Below are 23,718 nucleotides of genomic sequence, written 5' to 3'. Positions count from 1 at the left end.
TAGAAATCTGTGGTAAAAATCTAAATCCACTGTGTACAGTGCATACCGAAGTGTATGAAATTATGCAAATGTCTCAACTTGTGTTAGCTTCAATAAAGTGGTGTTTGAATATTCTACAGTCTAGGTCAGGGGTGGGGAACCTCTGGCCTCCGGGCCGTATACGGCCCGCGAGACCATTTGATAAGGCCCTTGAGGTCATTTAGAAATAAACGCAAAAAAAAAAATTAAAGAAATCTAGACCGCAATATAATTAAACAAGCAACTGCTTGTTTTCCCCTATACATCCATGTTTTTCCTGGTGAAGTTCAGGTTCCTTGAACACAACACGAGCGTAACGTGGCATGTCACGTCTTCGAGACTTCAGTGTCGCTATCATTAATAGCAGCGGACTTAATATGGCGAGTATTAAAAAGAGAAAGGTGGATGCGGAATGTCGGATTTTCCAGGGAAAATGGACGAATGACTATTTTTTCGTCGAAGTAAAAGGCAAGCCAGTGTGCCTCGTTTGCAGGGACGCGCTTGCTGTAATGAAAAAGGCTAATATCGAGCGGCATTACAGCACGAAACATGCACAAATGGATGATCTGAAAGGGCAAGCTCGTTTGGATAAGCTCAACGCTCTTCGGCGGAGTTTGGTGTCCCAACAAGAGGTTTTCGCAAGACCACAGGCTAACCAAGACAACGTCACGCACGTTAGTTTTGTTTTAAGTGAGTTAATCGCCCAAAAAATGAAGCCTTATTCAGATGGTGAATTTGTAAAGGAGTGCCTTGTTGCCGCCGCGGAGGTTCTCGCACCAGACAAATTAAAAGTGTTCCAGAGTATTAGTTTGTCCCGAAGAACTGTGTCGGATCGGATTACTGACATGGCACAAGACATTGAAAAAACTCTGAAGGACACCGCAAGAGATTTCGAGTTTTTCTCTATTATCTGTGACGAGACAACGGACATAACTAATACCGCCCAATTAGCCATTTTTGTGCGAGGGATTACATCTGCTTTTGATACTCTGGAGGAAATGCTGTCTCTGCAAGCCATGCATGGTGGCACTACCAGAGGTGAGGATTTGTTCAAACAAGTTGTTTTGGCCATGAACAAATTTGACCTGCAGTTTGACAAGTTAAGTGGCCTGGTGACAGACGGCGCTCCCGCCATGGTGGGCGTGCAGAAAGGACTGACTGCATTGGTCAGAAAGGAAATTAGTCGTCTCAGTCTCGATCCAAATGAGTTGGTTGTATGTCACTGTATCATACATGTGTGCACATTCCCTGAAGCTCAACAATGTTATGCATACCGTTGTTTCCACCTTAAACTTCATTAAAAGCAGAGGACTAAACAGTCGCCAGTTTAAGGAGCTACTGAGAGAGCTTGAGTCGGAGTACGGAGATCTGATTTATCATTGTGAGGTGCGCTGACTTGCGCGGTTTTACGAGTTGAGGGAAGAGGTAAAACAGTTCACTGAAATGAAGGGGAAACCAGTCATGGAACTCAGTGATAGCAAGTGGCTCTGTGATTTGGGCTTCATGGTGGACATCACCAAGTACCTCGCAGAGCTGAACGTCAAACTCCAAGGTCCTAACCAGCTTTTCAGCGCTCTGCTTTCAAATGTGAAATCATTTGAAGCTAAACTAAAGCTGTGGCAATTGCAACTGGAGAAGGGAAACACTGTGCACTTTCCCACTCTGCAAGAACAAAAGCCTGCTGTGACCTCTGAGTATGCTGGTGAGTGTGCAAAACTACATCAGGCCTTCAGAGAGAGGTTCCAGGATGTGAAACGTTGCCAGAAGGAACTGAACGTTTTTGCAACACCGTTCAATGTGGAACCAGCTGATGTGCCTGAAAACTTACAGCTGGAAATCATTGAGCTGCAAAGCAACGATGAGCTCAAAGCTAGGTACAACAACCTCCCTCTGCTTGAGTTCTACAAACTGTATGTGGGGGCTGAGGATTTTCCCATTCTAAGGAGACATGCACTGAAGTTTGCATCACTGTTTGGGACAACCTAACGCTGTGAGCAGTTCTTTTCAAAGCTAAGCCTTGCCAAGACCAGGTTACGCTCGAGACTGACTGACCTAAACCTGGAAAACCAGCTGCGAGTAGCATCTTCATCACTTCCATCTGACATTAGACGCCTCGCAAAAGAGAAGCAGTTCCAGCCTTCGCATTAGGTAAGATAATAATAATAATAATTGTAATGGCAATTATGTGCTCTCTCTACCTGAGCCCTTCTCCTTTCCGGTCACCTATGACCCCATTTATACACCCCTGTACAGCTAATCACTGCCACCAAGTGTCCAAAAAGAATATTGCATTATGAAGCTAAACATAATAATATAATAAATAAACTTAAACTGGCTCCTACAATAATAATACGTTTATTTATATTGCACCTCTCATTTTGTGTCAGACTTCAACGTGCTTTATATCAGTGAATCTAAAAACAGCAGGAATATAATTATTTAAATTAGAGAGCATGAAAACAATAACATCATGTAACACAGTTTAATTGGCTAAAATGTTATGATCCTGTTTATTTGTTTATTGGTGTTGTCTTTTCATGTTTCCTGGATTTATTTTGTGTTTTTAACTGCCAAACACGGCACTTTATGTCAGATTCGTCTGTGATATTCACCTGGTTTTGCTTTGTTAGTTTCCGTTGTGTTCAATCATTCTGCAGTTTAGTATCCAGTGTTCCTCAATTTGTTGCATTGAAGCGTTCATTAAATTCCTGGAATTCAAGGTACTTGCATGTGTCTGCATTTTTGGCCTTACGCCTCTTACACACTCTCTCCAAAGCATAACATAAAAACATTGAAAATAAAACAGAAAGACATCTGGATTAACAGGTTGCTTTTTCTTTGCACAGCATGAAAAAAAGGCGAAATGATTGCGCTAATTTTAGTTTTTTTTAAAGCAGATGTTGAGTTCAAATGTGTACGGCCCTCGGAGAATGTTGTAAAAATTGAAATGGCCCTTGAGAGGAAAAAGGTTCCCCACCCCTGCACTAGGGAATAGCTGTTGCAAAACTGAGTTGTTTTTAACAAGGAGAAACTTATTTTCCTTAAAAGTATCTTTAAAATAGGAAGAACATTACACTATGGTTAAACAACACAGCACGTAACCGCCAAAACACATTTGCAACCAGGAATATTTCAAAAACCGCCAAAACACATTTGCAACCAGGAATATTTCAAAAACCGCCAATACACTTTTGCCAGCAGCAATACTTCAAAACTTTGAAAATACAACAATCCTTCCCTTTAATATCCAAAAATTGATTCAGCCTTCTAGTTCCAACTGTGACCAGAAGTATTATTCGTTTTTCACAAGATGGAGGTCAGGAAAATGCCTCATTGGAGTGAAACCAGCTGCATAAGAACAAAGAAAGGAGTGCTTTGAATTTGCATTTCACGAAATGGTGATTGCCCTGTCTTTGCTTTTCCACATGTGGGGTGTAAACAAGATGGCACCCGATTATTTCGCACTCTGACCTGTAGACAAAGAGATTTGTCCATGCGGCTCTCAGGTGGGAGTTTAAACAATGGCGAGGTGATCTTTAAACGAACCGTAACAAAGTAAACCACTGGTGTGGTATTATAAACCCTGAAATACAAGCCAAAACAACACTTAGTTTAAAATAACAACATTTCTATCTAGTTTACTATGAAAAAATGGGCTACTATGAAAAAATGGGCTTTATCTTATTGATATCATCACTTAAAGTTAGGAACCCTTACGCACTAGCTATAAACCTGTTCATGTAATATTTGACTTTATAGTCGACTATGGGCTTTATCTTATTGATATCATCACTTAAAGTTAGGAACCCTTACGCACTAGCTATAAACCTGTTCACGTAATATTTGACTTTATAGTCGACTATGGTTAACTGTTGCTATTTGGACACGCCAAACTGGGACCAATATGGAGACCTATCAGCAACTAATAATAGACCGTCGTCTTATTACTGCACTGCTGTTGTAATTCCGATTACCGTAACCCACCTGCAATATCTTTTTTTAAAACAGAACAGTTTTAACCACTGATAAAGGCTTAGACCTTAACCAAGCCTTTTCTTGAAAAGGACTTTCTTTAAAGCACTGACTTCGGTTACTTAACCCTGAGTTGATTCACTATGCCCTGCTGGTTTTCACTTACTCGGCCCTTAACCAATTCGCTATGTCTCCAGATCTGAACAAAAATCGTCAAATGGGCTATATACCCTTACGTCATAGACTAACTAACTATTACCGTAACAAGAGACACCTATGTGAAAGCAGCAAGGCACCTATCCGAAGTACAATGTCCACACACTATATATTTAAAATGTAACACCCACACATGGTTAATAGCATGCAGGGTTAATGGAACAAAAGAAAGTGTGAACTCACCCTGCTTGTGACAAAACAACGCCTCGTGGTTTTAGAGTGATTATTTTATCAATTTGGGTTGTTTTAACATTAAAATGCACAGCTATTTTCAGGATCCGCCGGCTGCCGTCAAGCACACAAATCTAACATTGCCTAGTTTAACTAGTGAAGAATCTTTCACATAACAGGCATCTTCGTACCGATTGATTTGAGCTCTTGTGTGTCGAATGGCTGCAAGCGTCTCCAGGAAACAGCCGGTTGGTTTTCTCTCCTCGGTCAGCGGGATCACGTCGGGGTCACCAGATTGTAAACTGTGTTCGTTATTCTCCCGTCCAGGAGAGAAGCTTTAAAAGGAGACTAAATGGAGTCTCTGTGAAAGTTCAATTGGGTACTTTAATTAAAAAAGGCGCGGGTTGGTCACAAGCATGATATTGTTCAGTCAGACAAACAGCTGTGATCCGCTCCTCGTTAGGGAAGAGAAGAGCCGATTTCTCCTCCGGTGCTGTTATATATCCTCTGCTGGCTTCTCCCCGCCAGCCGGCTCGCCTCGTCTCCAATGTCCGTCATTGCATTTAAACAGAGGATTGGTTCTTTTCACATTCAATATATGCTTAACACGCCTTTTCTCCTCATATTCTCTTTCATCACTTTTCATTTAACACATTCTAAACGCTGTAATCAATACTCTAAAAAATACTTCTCGGCTCGTTTGGTTTCCGGTCATTCCGGATGTTGTCACATGCTACTCTCGTCTGTAAACAATAATGTATTCAAATAAACTGTACCTTCATTTAATATTCATATCTCGACATCTATAGTTGTAGTGTTAAATCATTAGGCTTCGGTTTGCACCACTCCATATAATTTCGCTACTAAATTCACCTCTTTAGGAAATCGTATATTAGCCACATGCTAAATGCTAACCGTAGATGAAGGATTTTCAGAATAAAAGCTTAACTGCTTGTGCACAAGAATTTCTGGTTTTTCAGTATAAAAGAGCATTAAAACTGACGGCATGTTTAAACTACATTTCCCCATTTAAAACATTGATTTTAATTTCTAACACTTAATCAATAATTGTTTTAGCAATTAACAGAGGAAGCCAGAGACTCAGGGCCTCTTCAGAGGTCTGGGAACTGCAAAGCAGATGTCAAAGGTCATTTGTATTATGCCTAACCACAGATAGCCAAAAAACCACCCTTTTGATTACACATAAAAGTGGAAGAAAAGACTATTGCGCTATATTTAAAAGAGGAACAATGTACTTTGCCCCTTCAAATTTAACACACAAGAATATATGAGGTGACATTAAAATGAATATACCAGAAATACACTATATCAAACTTTGTGCCTACCTCAACAGACACACACTCCTAAGTTTTTTGTAAAATATTAATAAAGTAAATTAAAATATAAAAATGATGCACATTTTAAAAATAAAAATTGTTTTGACTTTGAAATATGAACATTTGAAATCTGGTGAAAATCTACTGTGTACAGTACATACCGAAGTGTATGGAATTATGTAAATGTCATAACTTGTGTTAGCTTCAATGCATTTGTTTGAATATTCTATAGTCTTATTAGAAAGACTATTATGTAAAGTTTCTTATCTTATAATTAGAAACCACTTGCAATTCTATCTTGGCGATGAAGCATGTGTTTATTTAATACACTCAAAATTCAACTTCAAATGTTATTGAGTGCGCTATTGTAATTTCCAGCTCAATCCACTAGGATAGCTGTTGCAAAACTGACTTCTATTTAACAAGAAGAATGGTATTTTCCTTCTTATGGTGGGAAGAAAATTACACTATGGTTAAACAACACAGCACATAACCGCCAAAACACATTTGCAAACAGGAATATTTAAAAAAAAACGCCAAAACACATTTGCCAGCAGAATTACTTCAAAAAGCAGCCTGGAGTTTTTTGAAAATCCAACAATCCTTCCCTTTAATATCCAAAACATGATTCAGCCTTCTAGTTCCAACTGTGACAAGAAGTATGATTCGTTCTTCACAAGATGGAGGTCAGAAAAATGCCTCATTGGAGTGAAACCATCTGCATAAGAACAAACAAAGGACTGCTTTGAATTTGCATTTCACGAAATGGTGATTGCCCTGTGTTTGTTTTCAACATGAGGGCAAGACAAGATGGCAACTGATTTTTCAACCTCTAACCTGAAGAACAAAGGGATTTGGAAACACACCTTGTGGCTCTCACAGGGGAGTTGAAATAATGGAGGGGTGATCTTTAGTCTAGGAAATCCAACACAAAACAACACTGTAGTTTAAAATAACATTTCTATGTAGTTTACAATGATAAATGGGCCTCATACCCCTACGTCATAGCCCTCAACCCATTCTTCGTAATTTTTGGCTTTAAGAGCCAGTATGGTTATCTCTTCTGTTTAAACACGCTATAATGGGACAAAATGGGACACTATCCAAACACAATCAGAAGAATATTGTCTATCTGACGCATGAATGTAGCATTTCTCGTCGTAATCCACACGCAATGTCTGGTTGAAAACCGAAAAGATTAACCACTGAAAGCTTCAAACTTTTCAGGCCTTTTCCTCGAAAAGGACTTTTTTAAAACAGCCTCACAATGTCGTTTAAACACTCACTTCAATGTCCTCAGCTTCCAACTGTGGCTGTGTCCTTGCCTCAAACAGTCCCTACTGTTTAATGGCCTAAAACCATTCACGTTAACTTAAAGCGTAACAAGAGACACTTATTGAAGTGATTGGCCTCATCACACAAAATACTTTTTTTTAAAACAGCCTCACACTGTTGTTAACACAAACACTCACTCCAATAACCTCAGCTTCCAACTGTGGCTGTGTCTTTGCCTCAAGCAGTCCCAACTGCTTAATGGCCTAAAACCATTCACGTTAACTTAAAACGTAACAAGAGACACTTATTGAAGTGATTGGCCTCTGGCCAACATGTAATAACAGACAAACGAATAGCATCGGCGTCAATAGCCACTTTAATGATACTAATGGACGGTAATCCCGGATGTCGTCATGAAGGATTTTCAGAATATCAATCAATGTTTATTTATATAGCCCAATATCACAAATGTTACATTTGTCTCAGTGGACTTCACAGTTTGTACAGAATATCAGTATGACAATACGACACCCTCTGTCCTTAAACCCTCACATCGTACAAGGAAAAACTTCCAGAGAAACCCAGAGTGTAAAGGGAAAAATGGGAGAAACCTCAGGGAGAGCAACAGAGGAGGGATCCCTCTCCCAGGACGGAGAGACGTGCAATAGATGCCGTGTGTAAATTGAAAAGATAATACATTTGCAACATAGGTAGTCCAAATGTTTGGAAATGCATGTGTGTATAATAGGAAGATGAATCCACGAGTATATCCATCCAGGACTTATGATCCAGGACCACAGCCACGACTCAAGATCCAGGACTCGCAATCCATGACACAGGACCGCAGGATCATCCATGACTCCGGATCCCGGCGTATATAGACACCAAAAAGAAAGACATTTGGGGAAGCTGGATTAATCGGAACATGAGAGTACACAGGTATAGACAGAGAGAAGGAAGAAGTAAGATGTCCCCCGACAAACTAAGGCTATATCAGCAAAACTAGGGGCTGAATCTAATCAGCCCTAACTATAAGCTTTATCAAAAAGGAAGGTCTTAAGCGCACTCTTAAAAACGGATAGGGTGTCTGCCGTCCGAACACAAACTGGAAGCTGATTCCACAAAAGTGGAGCTTGATATGAAAAGGCTCTGGCTCCCATTGTACTTTTAGAGACTCTAGGAACAACCAACAACCCTGCATTCTTGGAACGCAATGCCCTAGTAGGACAATAGGGTATAATGAGTTCTTTAAGGTAAGATGGCGCCTGCCCATTAAGGGCTTTGTAGGCGAGAAGAAGAATTTTAAATTCTATCCTGTGTTCTATAGGGAGCCAGTGTAAGGCAGCCAGAACAGGAGTAATGTGGTCCCTTTTCCTAACTCTGGTTAGTACACGAGCTGCAGCATTTTGAATCAGCTGAAGCGACTTGACTGACTTCTTGGTACACCCTGATAATAAGGAGTTACAATAATCCAGCCTTGAAGTAACAAATGCATGGACTAGTTTCTCTGCATCGTTTTGAGGCAAGATATGCCTGATTTTTGCAATAAAAGCTTGGTATTGAGAACTTCCGGTCCTTTCCAGAATAAAATAGCATTAAAACTGACGGTATGTTCTAACTAAATTATGCCATCAAAACATTGATTTTAATTTTTAATACCATACGCCACTTTCGGGTCCCGGGGGGAGCTGGCAGCGAAGTAGCCCAAGATAAAACTCTTTCTTCATTGTTTTTTGTGTATTCAGTCAAGCGGGTCAAAGTTAAAAAGCTCTTCACATCTTATTAATCGGCCTAATTGTACCTTACCAGTGCAGTAATAAAGTAATCTGTAGAAAAGCACCGTATTTAGGTTAGCTTTCATAGTAAGGCTACATTAAATGTTCTAATATTCATTGTGTCCTTTCTACTGAAAATGCATATATTCCTGTCTATTGCTTTCATTTGTATTCAATGCTATTGTGTTTATACTTGTTTCCACACATTTCACAATTTGGGATGAATGAAGTATCTATTTATATATGATATCCACAGGGGTGGTGGGTACTGTTGGCTAGGGAAGGCTAAGCCTTCCCAAATATTTTTGTCACTGCATCCTGGTAAAATAAAAATATAATGTATAATGTTTGTGTCTTTGACATTAGCGCTGCTATGCAGCCACCTGTGCCCTGTACTACGAAGCCGGTTCAACATACCCTGGATATGTTTGAGTTATCTTAACTAACCCTAACAAACGAGATCTCGCTAAGCGGTCCTACGACGCTGGTTATCAACTCGGTAAATCAAGCAAGGGTTTCTCTCGCCAGCTGAAAGCGTTCACGTGAAGGGGCGGGGTCAGCAACATTTGAGCAATCACAAACGGGGACAAGTCAGAGCCGTATCTGGGACAAGTGTACTGACAGCACAGTGTCATACTTCATTCATGAAAAGTAAACTAATATTAGACAAATATGAACTTTAAACATCCATGATTTAAACATATAATCCAGGATACAAGCCACATGCACCTGCAAGGTGAATACAGAACAACTGGTTAAAAAATAAATAAAGTGTTTGAAAGCGTACAACAGTTTTATGATATCACTGCCCCATCTAGACACGAGTGGATCTGACTTTAATTAAATTTAAGTTGAGTGTTTCGTCAACCTAATGTGTTACTTAAAATAATACTTCTGCATACAGTATGTGATAATGTAAGTGTTGCACGGCCAGATACGGCTCGAGAAGCTGACTCAGATAAGCAAATATATAATATAGCCTATTATGATATTATATGATCGATGATCTGATTGATGATGTGATATCAGTGTGATATGAATGATAAGTGCGACACGTCGGCGTCTTCTCTGCATACGGCAGTTTAAACTGTATTTCCTTTCTCCTGTAATATGCCTTGATAGATTTAAACTCTGCACACTGAGCTCTGATTGGTCAGCAGGCGGTGCTTGTATTGCTCTTTACCGGCACCTGCAGCGTACAGGACTTTACATTGTACTTACAATTTTACATTGTAACTTTGACCCGCTTGACTGAATACACAACAAACAATGAAGAAAGAGTTTTATCTGGGCTGCTTCGCTGCCAGCTGCTCCCCCCGAGATCCAAAAGTGGCGTATAGTGAAAGCAATTCTAGAACCCTGAAGGCAAGAGAGACTGAAAAGAGTCAAGGGAAGCTTATAAAAGTTAACAGCATTTAATTACACAAAATATGCGGTGGTGTACAAAATGAAATGTGCGAGTGGAGGCGCTCTCCACATCCGACCGGTCAGTTCAGGTCAGGGGGTCGAAGAGGTCAATTCTTGGCTTGCTCTTCCTGTTATCATCTGACTTCTTCTCCTATTGGCCGGCGTTGTCGGGGGGCGGGTCCAATGCAATTCCTGCCTTTTTCTGTAGCTAAATTGCATCATTCTAGCGTATGTGGTTATTTAAACATTCCCTGCTACACATTATTCAGCGTCAATAAATGAGTGCTAATCCCAGTGTGCTCAGTGTACAACATCACATGTCATTTCACCTTGGTTCAAGGTTTGAAACCGTATGATTCCGCCAGATGCTAAATGCTAACCGGAAGTGACGAATTTTCAGAATAAAAGTGTTAAGCTAATAGTGAGAACTTCCAGTTTTTCAGAATAAAACTGATTTAAATCAAATAGTGTATTTAATTCAAATTACGCCATATCAACATTGATTTTAATTTGTAACAATAGCCTGTACTTCAACATCAACGAAAGTGCTCGATATATGCTGTATTGAACCAATAAACAGAAACTAACTGTATCACTATAACATGATGATGATGATGGTAAAGGAAGAATGCATCTAACGTTCCGCTGTTAATTATAATAAAAAAACAGAGCATGAAACAAACCATCATGCTCTTACTTTGAAATCATGCGGAAATGTCGTCATCAGCAGGCCATCACGTGGTTTCCGAAGATAACCGAGTGACACGAGTAGATTTTAGCAGAGACCGGCGGAAAATATTTCAAAATTCCGTGTGTGTAAAAAGACGATCCACAAGGAGAAATGTGAGATCCACGAGCAGAGATCCGCAAGCGCATTTTTTGTCGATAAATACAAAATGGATTCACAAATGCCTGATCGAAAGTTAAAATTAGAGTGTAAATGTTAAAGAGGTATTCACAGATCTTTTTTTTTATTTGTGAAAATATTTAGCGTATTTGCAGATCCGTTTTACACTTGCACATTTATTTGTGAGTTTGCAAATCTTTTAAATGCATTTGGGGATGGTGTTTTACATTTACAAATCACATATTTACCAGGGCTGCCAACAGTCACGCAATTAACCCATATCTCACGCACTCGCGCCACACTTGCCTTTTCTCAGGCTAAGTTTTCGTCCAAAATAAATGTATATAAAAATAAAGTGAAGGAACAGCAAACCGAGCGGTCTACGAAATGAGACGGTCTTCTGGCTTCAGTAAAGTTGGAACGATATTGGGAGATTCTGATTTCACGGATCAATAACTCATGAACAAAATGTTATTCAGACTCAAATGACGTCTCCTAAGTACCGTGCTAAGGTTAAAAACGAACTACAATCATATTTTGATAAAGTAAAAAGCCAATACGCGCCGTCCTCCGAGCTGGACACATAACATTGGTCTCTATCTGCAGCCGGAGAAGAAACGAGTGCTCAGGGACCGTCTGCAAAGTGCAATTCGGAAAAAAGAGAATACAATACTATTCAATCACTATTATACAGCTTATTACTACCAAACTCACTACACACATCAATAGTCTCCTGTTGGTCATACTACAGCAGAGAGTTTTGAAGAATATGCTTTTGAATAATTTTGGGGAATATTTATAATGTAAATCTTCAATAAATATGGCATCATCTTAAATAACTTTACTATTATACAGTATAATTCTACCAAACTCACTATTTGCATTGTTGTTGTTAGCATCTGGTTAGCTAGCTGCGCTAACAGATATTAGAAGCTGTTTCTAAAACAAGGAGAGAGCTCTCTGTCCTGTCAGACTGAGAGATAACTACAGCTCAGTGAGGTAAGGGACTCTGTTTAGATAGTTAACTTTAGTCTAGTTATCTCAGTGGGTCTCAAACGTTTTGGTCACCATTTATGAGAATAAATGAAAAACAGTTATGAAATACTATGACAGTAAAACAAGAATACAGTTTAAAAGGGGAGTGATTTGTAAAATATCCATAAAGAAAAAGAACATCTGTTTACAGTTCTGTTTCATATGGGTGTTGAGAGCTGTATCCTTGAATACATTTTGCTCTCAAAGTGCACCAGGTTGATGAATTTAACTTCAATATTTAAAAAAAAAATCTTCCTGGGGGAGCATGCCCCCCCACCCACTTGTAAAATAGCACTTTACCTCTGCTTACCCCTATATGCCATTTTATATGCTGTGAGCTGATTATCGAGCCTTTATTGTAAGAGTCGCGGGTACACTCTGTGTATGTGCGTATTCCACTGTAGCGCCCGGTACATTAATGGGAAACCCAAGTTTGTACATGTTCAATACATGTGTAACACTGTAAACATGAATGTTTCTTTTTTCGGATCACCAAAAAAAAAATCTCACTCCAAGCTGAACTCAAATGTTGGCAGCCCTGTATTTACACACAAATTATTGTTATGTTCACACAAATAATAGGCTAGTTGCACAAGATGGCGTCTATCAACTTCCGTTTAATTGAGCATGCGGTTGTAAACTTCCAGTCTACAGTAGAGCGGTAGACGGAAGAGCGATAGATAGCGTATAGATAGCTATAGATAGCAATAGATAGCGAGAGAGATAGCGTGTGTTTTTGACCTTTGTGACCTATTAGAGCAGGGGTGCCCAACCTTTTTTGAACCGAGAGCTACTTTTAAAGTTGCCAGTCTGCCGAGATCTACCAGTCCAAATAGAGAGGCGTAGGCATTACTGACAGCCTACTACCAGGTACATACACACTTCTACTTGTATAAAACTGACCTTTGTACGATTAATACTTCATAAAATGCTGCAGATCCTTTATCTTATCTCTTTCTAATCTACACACTGAAGTATTATTTGAAGGATTAAAGTAACGTGTTATGGCAGGAAAGTTCAATAAGGTGTATTTCTGATATATTCATTTTAATGTCACCTTATATAGAATGTGTGTTAAACTTGTGATTTCTGCATTGAGTGACTTCTGCCTAGCAGATACCAAGAAAAGGCCCCTAGGGTCTCTCTGTTAATTATCAATAGTCCTTGCAATTAACAGGGGGATTCCCGGATACATTTTCAGATAATATAGTTAAAGTCTTGTTAAAGTTAATGATTCATTTCCTCTAGACCCCAAAAGAGGCCTTGAGAATTGGATCAGACAGTAAACGAGACCATAGTCCTTTGTTCTCATTTTTAAATGTATTCATTCCAGATAGATGATTTTTAGGTGAGAAGAAGATCAGGGAAGGCCTTAGGCCATGGTAAATGGTAAAATGGACTGTACTTATATAGCGCTTTATCCAGTCTTTAAGACCCCTAAAAGCGCTTTACATACTACATGTCATTCACCCATTCACACCCATTCATACAGAGCAGTGTACCTTACTCTATAGGACCTAACATTCATACACATTCACACACCGTTGGCCATGCCATCGGGAGCAACTCAGGGTTAAGTATCTTGCCCAAGAACACATCGACATGTTGACTGCATGGGCTGGGATCGAACCCACAACCTTCTGGTTGAAAGACGACCGCACTCCCTCACAGCCACAGTCGCCCAAATGGGAACAGTTAAGCTTTGTTATTTACCTAATCCTAAAGATGTCATGAGATGATAACTGGTAAACCAACACAAGCATAGCTTTCAGAAGGGAAACATGTGACTGTTGTGTGATAAGATACATGATACGATGTTTGTGTGTGTTGAAGATGTTTAGGGGGAATGAGTATGTGTCCTGTCAAAGAGTCCTCTGTCATGACTCCAATTCATTGATTTGGGGACTGCCTGAGGGCAGAGGGACAGAAACACACACACACACACACACACACACACGCGCCCAGAAGTGAAACAGACCAATGGAACACTGCCAACTCACTGGCTAGCTCGCTCAGAAGTGAACCCGCGTATAACAAATAGCTAGGGAAGAGCAAGCGACAAAACTCCTCCCCACTAGGGGTTTCACAACTACCAATATTTACTAGTCGACACATTTTTCAAAATAGTAGTTGACTAGTCGACTAGTCGTTACGTCATAATAAAGACACACAAAGAGAGGTGTACAACTGTATTTTATATTGGAACTCATACAGTAACATTAAACACTGCATTTTAATGTGTGTTACATGGCTGAGTAAATAACAAACAGTAACTGGACTCACCAAAATCGACAGCAAAAAACTCTTGTTTACATAAATGCCACGTAAATCCAGTGCGCAACACTTTATTCGCTGTCCTCCACGATAACATCCACCTTTCCATATTTTTGGTTTGGTTTGAACACCAACGCATCGTCATGTGAGGGAAGGAGGCTTGACCGCTTTCGGGTGACAGTGTTGCCTGCCAGGGAAAAAAACCCTCACTCGGGGTGCTTGTGGCTGGAATAGCCAGGTAGCTCCTCGAAAGCGGGGGAAGCGGTGCACGTTTTCTGCCCACCACTCCAGTGGATTATCCATTGTGGGGATATGCGGTGTCCGCTGGCAGTAATCCCGTAGCTCATCATCCGCATCACTGTTGACCCGTGTTTTCTTGCTGTTTGTTTGCCTCTGTTCAGTGCTGACGCCGGTCCGTTGCTCACTGGTGCTAGCATTACTGCTAGTGCTAGCTGTCGGCAGCGGGTGTTTCATCTTCAGATGGTTGCGCATAGCAGATGCATTTGTATTGTACTTCAGTACAGCTGTACACAACTGACGCTTCACTGTGGAGTTGGTTACATCTTCGTTGAAGTACTGCCATACATAAGAATGTCGGACGTGTTTTGGAGCATTTTGCAGCACCTCGTTTACCTCAATTTTTTTCTCGACTAGGGCCTACAGCGCCGACTAGTGGTAAAGGTAGTCGACTAGTCGACTAGTCGATTAGTTGGTGAAACCCCTACTCCCCACCTGTGTATAAATGTTGTGATCATTTTGAAGATCGGCGCTCTTGTTTTTGACTGGCCGTTCCTGAGACGTGTCTCACGCGGTAGTAGAACCTGAGCCCGGAGTACTCTGCAGAGTGCTTCGTGATTAGGTGATTAGGTGATTGGGTGATGTATTGTATGTTTTTACCATTACAACAGATTATTGTTTAACCCTTATCCTGGTGCTTTGACTTTTCCTTCTTTTAAAACAAACTCATAGAGGAACGCGCGGAGCAGAGGTTCTGCTCCAACAACACATACAAGTATTTAACTGAAGTTACACAACAGTGTTGTTGATACAGAGTTGGAGTTTATTCACACGTCACATACTACAGTGGGTAATGTTTTCAAGAAACATTGAACAGTGCTGCGACATATGACGCAGGAAAAAAGGAAAAGACTCTGAAACCTTTCTTTGCCATAATATAAAAATAGTGTTGCTACAAAAGTATAAATTAGTCTTACTAATAAGGCAACTCAGATCTGAAGCTACACAGGAATCTGCTGCCAAAGTGCAATAAAAAAGACAAAATGAATAGAATCAAACCCTTTTTTTGTTGCATTTTAGTAGAGTATAAAAAGAAATGCCTTTAAAATAGGATGCAAGCAACACTAGTTTCTTAACCTGAATTGATAATAGATTATAATCAATTTAAGTTTGCATTCTTATTAGGGCTGTCAGTCGATTAAAATATTTAATCGCGGTTAATGGCAAATTAATCGCACATTTTTTATCTGTTCTAAATGTACCTTAGAGGAATATTTTTCAAGTTTTTAATACTCTTATCAACATATGAGTGGACAAATATGCTTCATGCAAATGTTTATTATCATTTGAACAATGACAAATATTCTCATGAATATTAAACACAACAACCCCTGAACATTACAAATATTCGCCTCAATTCAATCTGGAACCTCTCTCATACAATAATACAATACAAATGGTGTGTGTGTGTGTGTGTGTGTGTGTGTGTGTGTGTGTGTGTGTGTGTGTGTGTGTGTGTGTGTGTGTGTGTGTGTGTGTGTGTGTGTGTGTGTGTGTGTGTGTGTGTGTGTGTGTGTGTGTGTGTACCTTTGTTAATTAAGAGGACTTTTGGTATGAATACACACCGACATTAGCCAGACATTTTTTATTAACAGGAAAGGGTCGGTGTCCTGCTAATAAATACAAATTATAAAAGCGTAGAAGTGTTTCTATAGGTGTAGAAAGCTTAAATACCCCCCCCCCCCCAAAAAAAAGAGCTTTTTATTCACAAAACCCGGAAATTGTGTATTTTCTGTGTGTCAGAACAGTGCTCGTACAGCTGGTTTTGGGTATTGCACCCGCTCATGAATATTCACACAGAAGGAGCTCTGATTGGCTGACTGCCGGATGGTCCTGACAATTCATGTTTCTGTGAAAAATGCTGTGTGTGTAATAATAATAATAATAACATAATAATAATTAATATTATTATTATTATGTTATTATTATTATTATATCTATTACTACCTACATTTCATAGCACCTTTACTATAGCTTTTATCTGATAATATACTTTAAGGGACTCAGTGTTTTAGTAGTCCATATCGGTCTTTGTCTCAAGACCACTTTTTTGAGGTCTTGTCTTTGAATTGACTGCATTTTACCATTGTATTATTTCATTCTTAGACAAGGCTGAATTTATACCAAGACTGCTCAAGATCTTAACTGCAGGGATATTACATAACTTCCATTGTATGATGTAATTGTTTATTTGTTATTTATTGTTATTGGATATAAAAATGCATGCCCAACATAGAGTACACCACCTTGTGCCCTTCGTAAAAATGTGGATGTTGTTTTGTCAAAGTAGTCCTTCAATATAAATAAATACTCACAAAATGGTTCAGAAATGTAAAATCAGGATATACATATCTCTCTCCGAACACATATCTATCATTGCACACATAAATGTGTATTGTTTTATGTAAATGTGAAAAATTCCACATTTATCCAAATTTTTTATCAACACATGAATATTTATTGCTTTTTATGTATAAAGTGCTATGCATTTCATACACGAAAGGCTAGTTTGTGAATGCAGGTTGAATAGTTTCTATATAAATGTAAAAACACAAAATATATCTTTAATGAAAATTGCTAACACTTGAATTAAAATTCTTGTGGATATCTATTACAAACATTCTTGTGTGGCTCTAAAACATTTTTTAGAAACAAACCACATTTATGCAGATAGAGAAATGTATATGTAAATCCTCATTCTATCATGTGTGAATCATTATGTGTTCATTTATTTATATTGTGACTGATCCATAGTCAACGCTCCCCGTCCCCCGTCATATGTAGAACAATATTGAAAATTGTATTGTGTTAGGTGGATGGTAAAACATAGACAAAAAGTGCTGAATTAAGATTGTAAGCAACACAACATTCCCACTCATACGACACTCATCTCTGCAATACTTCTAGAATAGAATTGTGAGGGATGAAACCCTCTTTAATAGTCTCACATGCAGAGCACACAGCACACAGTGAAATTTGGCCTCTGCATTTAACCCATCCTAGTACCAGGAGCCTAGTACTAGGAGCAGTGGGCAGCTAGTGTATAGCGCCCGGGGAGCAATGGGAGTGAGGCGGTAATGGGGGTGTCTGGTGCCTTGCTCAAGGGCACCACGGCAGAGCAGGAGGTGAACTGGGACCTCTCCAAGTAGCGGTCCACACTCCATATTTTAGGTCTGGTCGGGGACTTGAACCGGCGACCCTACGCCTCCCAGTCCAAGCCCCCTATGACTGAGCCACTACCCATCCAACACATTTACAAACCGAAATTCAGGTGAAGTTAGGATTTTGTGTAAAACATAAATAAAAACAGACTACAATGCTTTTCTAATTGTTGTTGACCTATATTCAGTTGAATCCACTACAAATACAAAATGTTTAATATTCTTTCATTTTGAATTTGATTACTGCAACACGTTTCATAAAGCTGGGACAGTGTCGACAAAAGCCTGGGAAAGTTGAGGAATGCTGAAAAAATCCCAGTTTGGAACCTTCCCCAGGTCAATAGGTGAACTGGAAACAGGTGAGTGTCATGATTGGGTATAAAAGAAGCCTGAAATATTTTCAAGCAAGGATGGGGCGAGGTTCCCCACTTTGTGAAGAACTGCGTGAGCAAATAGTCCAACAGTTTAAGAACAACGTTTCTCAACGTACAATTGAGAGGAAATTAGGGATTCCATCATTCTCGTTTGGTGTGAAAGTGGCAACAGAGAACCGTTCGGGCTCCGTGCTGGTTCAACAGCGGTTCGCAATTAGTTCTCAATGTTGAACCAGTTTGCTTTTCCGCTGACCAGAGCCTCCTGTATGAGCTACGTCATCACGTCGCTGTTAACGCCGCGGCGTAAAGCCTACATCACAACAACAATGGCGTCTTACATCGGAGCTGTGCTTCTGTTGCTCTTAAGCTTATGAAGCATGATTGAATTGAAGAACAACTTGTGCACCTTTCAGGGATGCAAACTTGTTGTTTTGGAAACCCCTCTTTAGTTTTTCACCTGCTGGGCCCAGAGTAAAATGCTTTGGTGAGCATAAACTAGAGGGGAACAGCAAACACCAGTGTGATTTTGGTGAAGTTGTGACTATCTTGGACAAAGATATAGGGGGGGGATCCAAATTCGGCAGCACCTGCTCTGCTGGATTTGGAAGCCCCTCTTTAATTTTGTACCTGCTGGGCCCAGAGTAAAATGCTTTTGTGAGCACACACTAGAGGGGAACAGGCAACAGTGTGATTTTGGTGACGTTGTGACTGTCCTGGACAAAGTTGTAGGGGGGGTGCCATATCTAGCAGGAGATATACCTGCTCTGCTGAACATGTTATGTAGAGAACAGTGCAGATCTTCCCTATTGACACCAGGAAAAACCTAGTCTAAAATAAGGAACATTAATAGTGTGATAGAGGCACAGATATAAGATCAATAATACACTTTATTTTAGGGCACCTTTCAAAACATTCAATGTCACTTCAAAATAAAATAAAAAATAAAATATGAGTGGCATTACAATACAAACATGTGTTGAGTAGGAAACCACAGAGAACAATCACATTCAAAGGAGCAATTAAAGTCAGTGAAGCCAGTTTGAACAAATTATCTTTGAGGCTTGATTGAAAATAACACATTGTCTGACATTATCACATATGTTATATCATTACTCAGTGTTTCCCCTACCATTGTCTTGGCGGGGCGCTGCGCCCTGCCAACGGAGCCCCGCGCCCTGCCTGAAATTCAAGCTGTTTTTATTTTGTTTTTTCTTTAAAAAAAAAAAATATATAGCACCAAATTTCAACTGAAGTCATCTATCTACGGTCACTTTTCCCATTGAACATGTGCTCTTTTATTAAATAAACTAAACGCCATGTTATTTATCCAATGTGTTCATGTTTCAGTGTAGACTGCTTTGCGTATTCACATTCTCCCTCCGCTCTGTTTCTGAAGGGCGGGGCTCACACACACACACACACACACACACACACACACACACACACGAATGCACACACTCGCGCTCACAATCGCGCTCACAATCAGAGACAAGAGCGGAGGAAAGGAGGAGAACAACAAAGTGTAAAAAAGTCAAACAAATCTGCTTTATTGGCACGAGCTCTGCTGTCTGCCCGTTTGTGTCCCCCCCAAGTTTCAAATTCGTTTATTATTATTTTTTAACCGCAAGCCGTTATCGTCACGGGAGAAGGACACACACAGCCTGCCCAGGTGGACGCGCGCGAACGCGACAACGAACGTAGCGTGCGCATTCTAAAAATAGCTCACAGATGGAGCAGGTAACCCGGTTTTGAACTACAGTATTGAGATGTGAGTTGGTTTATTCAGTAAATTAGCTCAGGATAATTGGATGTTCTGTCTACACCTGTTGATGTGAGGCTAATGCAGGACTTGCTAGCTTGATGCTACCGGCATTTAGCGGCAGTGACTCAACAAATTGCCACTTAAAATGTATCGTCAGCAATGTATGACAAGTAGACTGCTTGTTTAATGTTACACTAACACCAATAGCTCAATATGATCATAACACGATTGCTTTCATATCAGAGATCAGATGAGGTGGAGCTGCCTCCAGCAATAGAGGATGAGGCAGAGAGAAGCAGCAGCAGCACAGGGTTGCAGCAGGTATGTTATATGCTGTAGTCAGGTGATTTAAATGTATCAATGAAAGGAAGAAGTGTAGACAACATGATAAGAAGGGAATACAGTTTAAATTAAAGTAATACAGTATAGTGTAACACTGTACTGTATTACTTTTTAATGTCCAAATACATTTGTTACTGTACGATATCGATAACAATAATACACAGCTCCTCTCTGCTCCAGAGGATAACAAAAATGTGGGCGCCCCGACATTTGTTTTCGAGCAGCACCCTGCCAAGGCAGTAAACCTAGGGGAAACACTGATTACTGTTATATAATTGCTTACTATTCGTGGTTATCAAGTATCAGACACTTAAACAACAGCGAAGGTTTTAAGAAATAGGACTATACTGACAAATTACATATTATCCTGTCATTGTCTGTTCTGAAGGAGGAACATAACAGAGTGGGACTACACTTAAAAACGGAACTTTGTTCCAATACGAAGATTGTGACAGATCTGAAAAGTGTCCTTAAAACGAGCCTCCTCGCAATTGTATGCACATTATTTATTCAACCGTTTGCTGTTTTATCTGCTGGGAAATAAATATATAATTCAAAAGATGCGAACAGGGCTTCAATCTACGGCAAGGCTTCAATCTACGGCATAACACCGGCATTGCTGACTCTTCTCGGCCTCTCAAATCATGTTAAATTGATCCTTTTTCCATTAAAGGGAAACACTGCTTTAGCAAGGGAGCACCACGTTCCCAGCGGGTAACCACGAAAATTATTTCTGTGTCCGGCCCGGGCCGAGCAGGCATCATCATATGTCCGAAAAATAGGCAGAGTATCCGGATTACATGGAGCTCAGCTCAATGTTACAATAAATTATAATTTACTTTTAATAAGGTAACTTTACCTTTGTTTACATGCATCCAATCGTGAATGTATACATTTGCCCTTAATAATATTTTGACGTTTGGGAATCAGCATTCCGTGGAAATTCACAAGGGGGAGGGACTCCCCGGACTGCGGTGGCAGTAAGGCCATATTCGCATTTCATTCCCCAGACGTCACAAGTTCAAGGTAGGACTGGTGTAAACAATTCAATGACACTGCTAATGTTATCTTTTAATTCTTGTTTCGAAGCTTGTCACTGTTTTTATATTGGAAGCTTGTTGAAACTGTATGGAATGACAGGTTTTAGGCTAAAACGTTAGCAGCTACGGCTAATGCTAGCTTATTTGGGGACACATGTCAGCATTCATCTAGTCCAGAGGTCTGCAACCTTTTTGACCAAAAGAGCCATTTTGCTCCTTTTTCCCCAAGATTTTTTTGTCTGGAGCCGCAAAACAAATGTCATAGCTTGATAGCTAATAAAGTTGTATTTATTGTTATATCAGACAAAAACTACAGTTTTTTTGCATTTATTAGGCTATTTATTACATTATATACAACTGTTAACCTCTAATAAGAAACAAAGAACTCCTATAAGGAGAATTACAAATAATACACAGGCCTACTTTAAAATAAATTAAACACAGCACTTTGGGAGTCCTCTGAACATTTGAAGGAAAAAAAAATATTATTAAAATGGCCCCACTTTGAAATAAATAAAACATATAGCTGCACCCTAAAAAGAGATAAAGGTAGGGTAGGTAAGAATGGAGAAACCAGCTAGAGTGCGCTAGAATTTGAAAATACACAACCGGAAAAAATAGGCCTCTTCCTTCAGACTTTCTTACAGAGTCCCTCCTCCAACACATACGAACGCGCATCATCAATGAGGCCACGAGATAAGTTTGTGCACAGATGGAAGGCTGGCAGGCAGGTAGGCCATCCAGTTATTTTAGCCGGGTCGGCTAAAATGATTGGTCGTGCTTTTTACAGCGCTACGGCTTCCAGAGATGAATTTTTGTATGTATTTATTGTCAAAGCATTTAATATATTCATTGCTATCGGGACGTTAAGAGCATTCCATGGAATATAACAAAAAGTGTTTTCTGAAATAAATTACATACCCCATTGAATGATGACTGAAGATCGTCAGCTGTCTTCCTCTCCCGTGTTGTTCCTCTATACGTAAAGGCTGCAGCACCTTTGACAACTTCTCTCTACATATCAAACATACCGGTAAACCAGCATCGTTTGCTGTGAAAGCATATAACTCTGTCCACACAGAATTAAATCCTGTGTTCCTCCGGTACTTTTCTTTGATTTATCCATAGTTTGCTCATCGAGCCGGGGGTCCCCGCGCGAGTGCCTCCAAGAAAAGGCGCTCGCGCAGGACCGTAGCAGGATGTGACGCATATTTTAGTTGACCTAATTAAAACCGTTTTGTTTTTTATTTATGTGTCACAGTATCACCTCAAAATACAAGACACGAAACATTTTCAACCGTGCAACAAAATATAAATAGTCCTACAGGTACTTTTATTTTATTTCCTTCTTATTTTTGTCTAAGCTCAAGGGAGCCAGAGCAGAGGGCTTAAACCTCCTAAGGCCCAAGCTGTTTTTTTACATGCATTTTTTATTTCTCTTTGCTATTTGGGCTTATTGGACCCTAATTAGAATAAAAACTAAGAATCATCTTTTGATATGATGTACTTTTAGAGAAAAATGATGTCCACATATGTGGATTCTTGGTCCGAATTTCCATAAAACCCAATTAAGTCACCATTGAGTAATAGAATGAAAAACTCTTTATTTCCACCTTGAACACAGCAGTGTTTTTCCTGACTGCTTTTGCATGTATTAATAACACATACACACATATTTTTGAACATGTTTTGAATATCAGAGTAAAAACAACATGGAAACATTGCACTTTTGCCCCTTTGGACAGTTAAAACTAATGCATGGATCATTTGAAAAGCTGCAACAGTGCAAACAGTAATTGCAGGATGACATTGTATGCCTGTAACAAAATATAAAACATTCAAATCATTTTTTAAATTGTCACGTTACGTACACGGTACGTACAACAAATGACGGAACGTCATAGTGAAAAAAAAAAAAAACAGTCACAGTATGGCTCATGTGAAATGTTGCATTCGTAATGTAAAAAATAGGATATGTGAAAGGGTGGGAACATTGAGGACAGAAGGACCCGGCCTGCTTACGGAGGCCCAGGGGTCACCTGATGACCTTCACAGAATCTCTGCCATCACACTGCCATCACCTATGTGTGAAAGGCTAAGTAACAATTGCGTTCGGTTTGCATGCACAAGAACCCTTTGCAGGTCACACAGCGCACTCGGGTTCTTCCAGTGCAGCCTGGTTGTCTGCAGCGCATGGCATTCTTCAGGCCCATCATCTCTGGGAGGTGGGCATTAGCCCTCCTGCAGACCGAGACATGGGGCACCTCTGTCACATGACGTTTTACCCCTTGTTGTGCATCTTCTTCCTCTGATTGTTCCGATAGGTCAGCATCTGCACCGTGATGCTGGGCCAAGAGGATCTTTGCCACTTCCATACGGAACTCAAGGAACTGGATGGGTTTTGTCTTTGGTCCA

The sequence above is a fragment of the Notothenia rossii genome, assembly GCF_949606895.1.
Source record: "Notothenia rossii genome assembly, chromosome: 3".
Classification (NCBI taxonomy): Eukaryota; Metazoa; Chordata; class Actinopteri; order Perciformes; family Nototheniidae; genus Notothenia; species Notothenia rossii.
The sequence above is the reverse complement of the archived record's forward strand: the minus strand, read 5'-3'. Positions refer to the sequence as shown.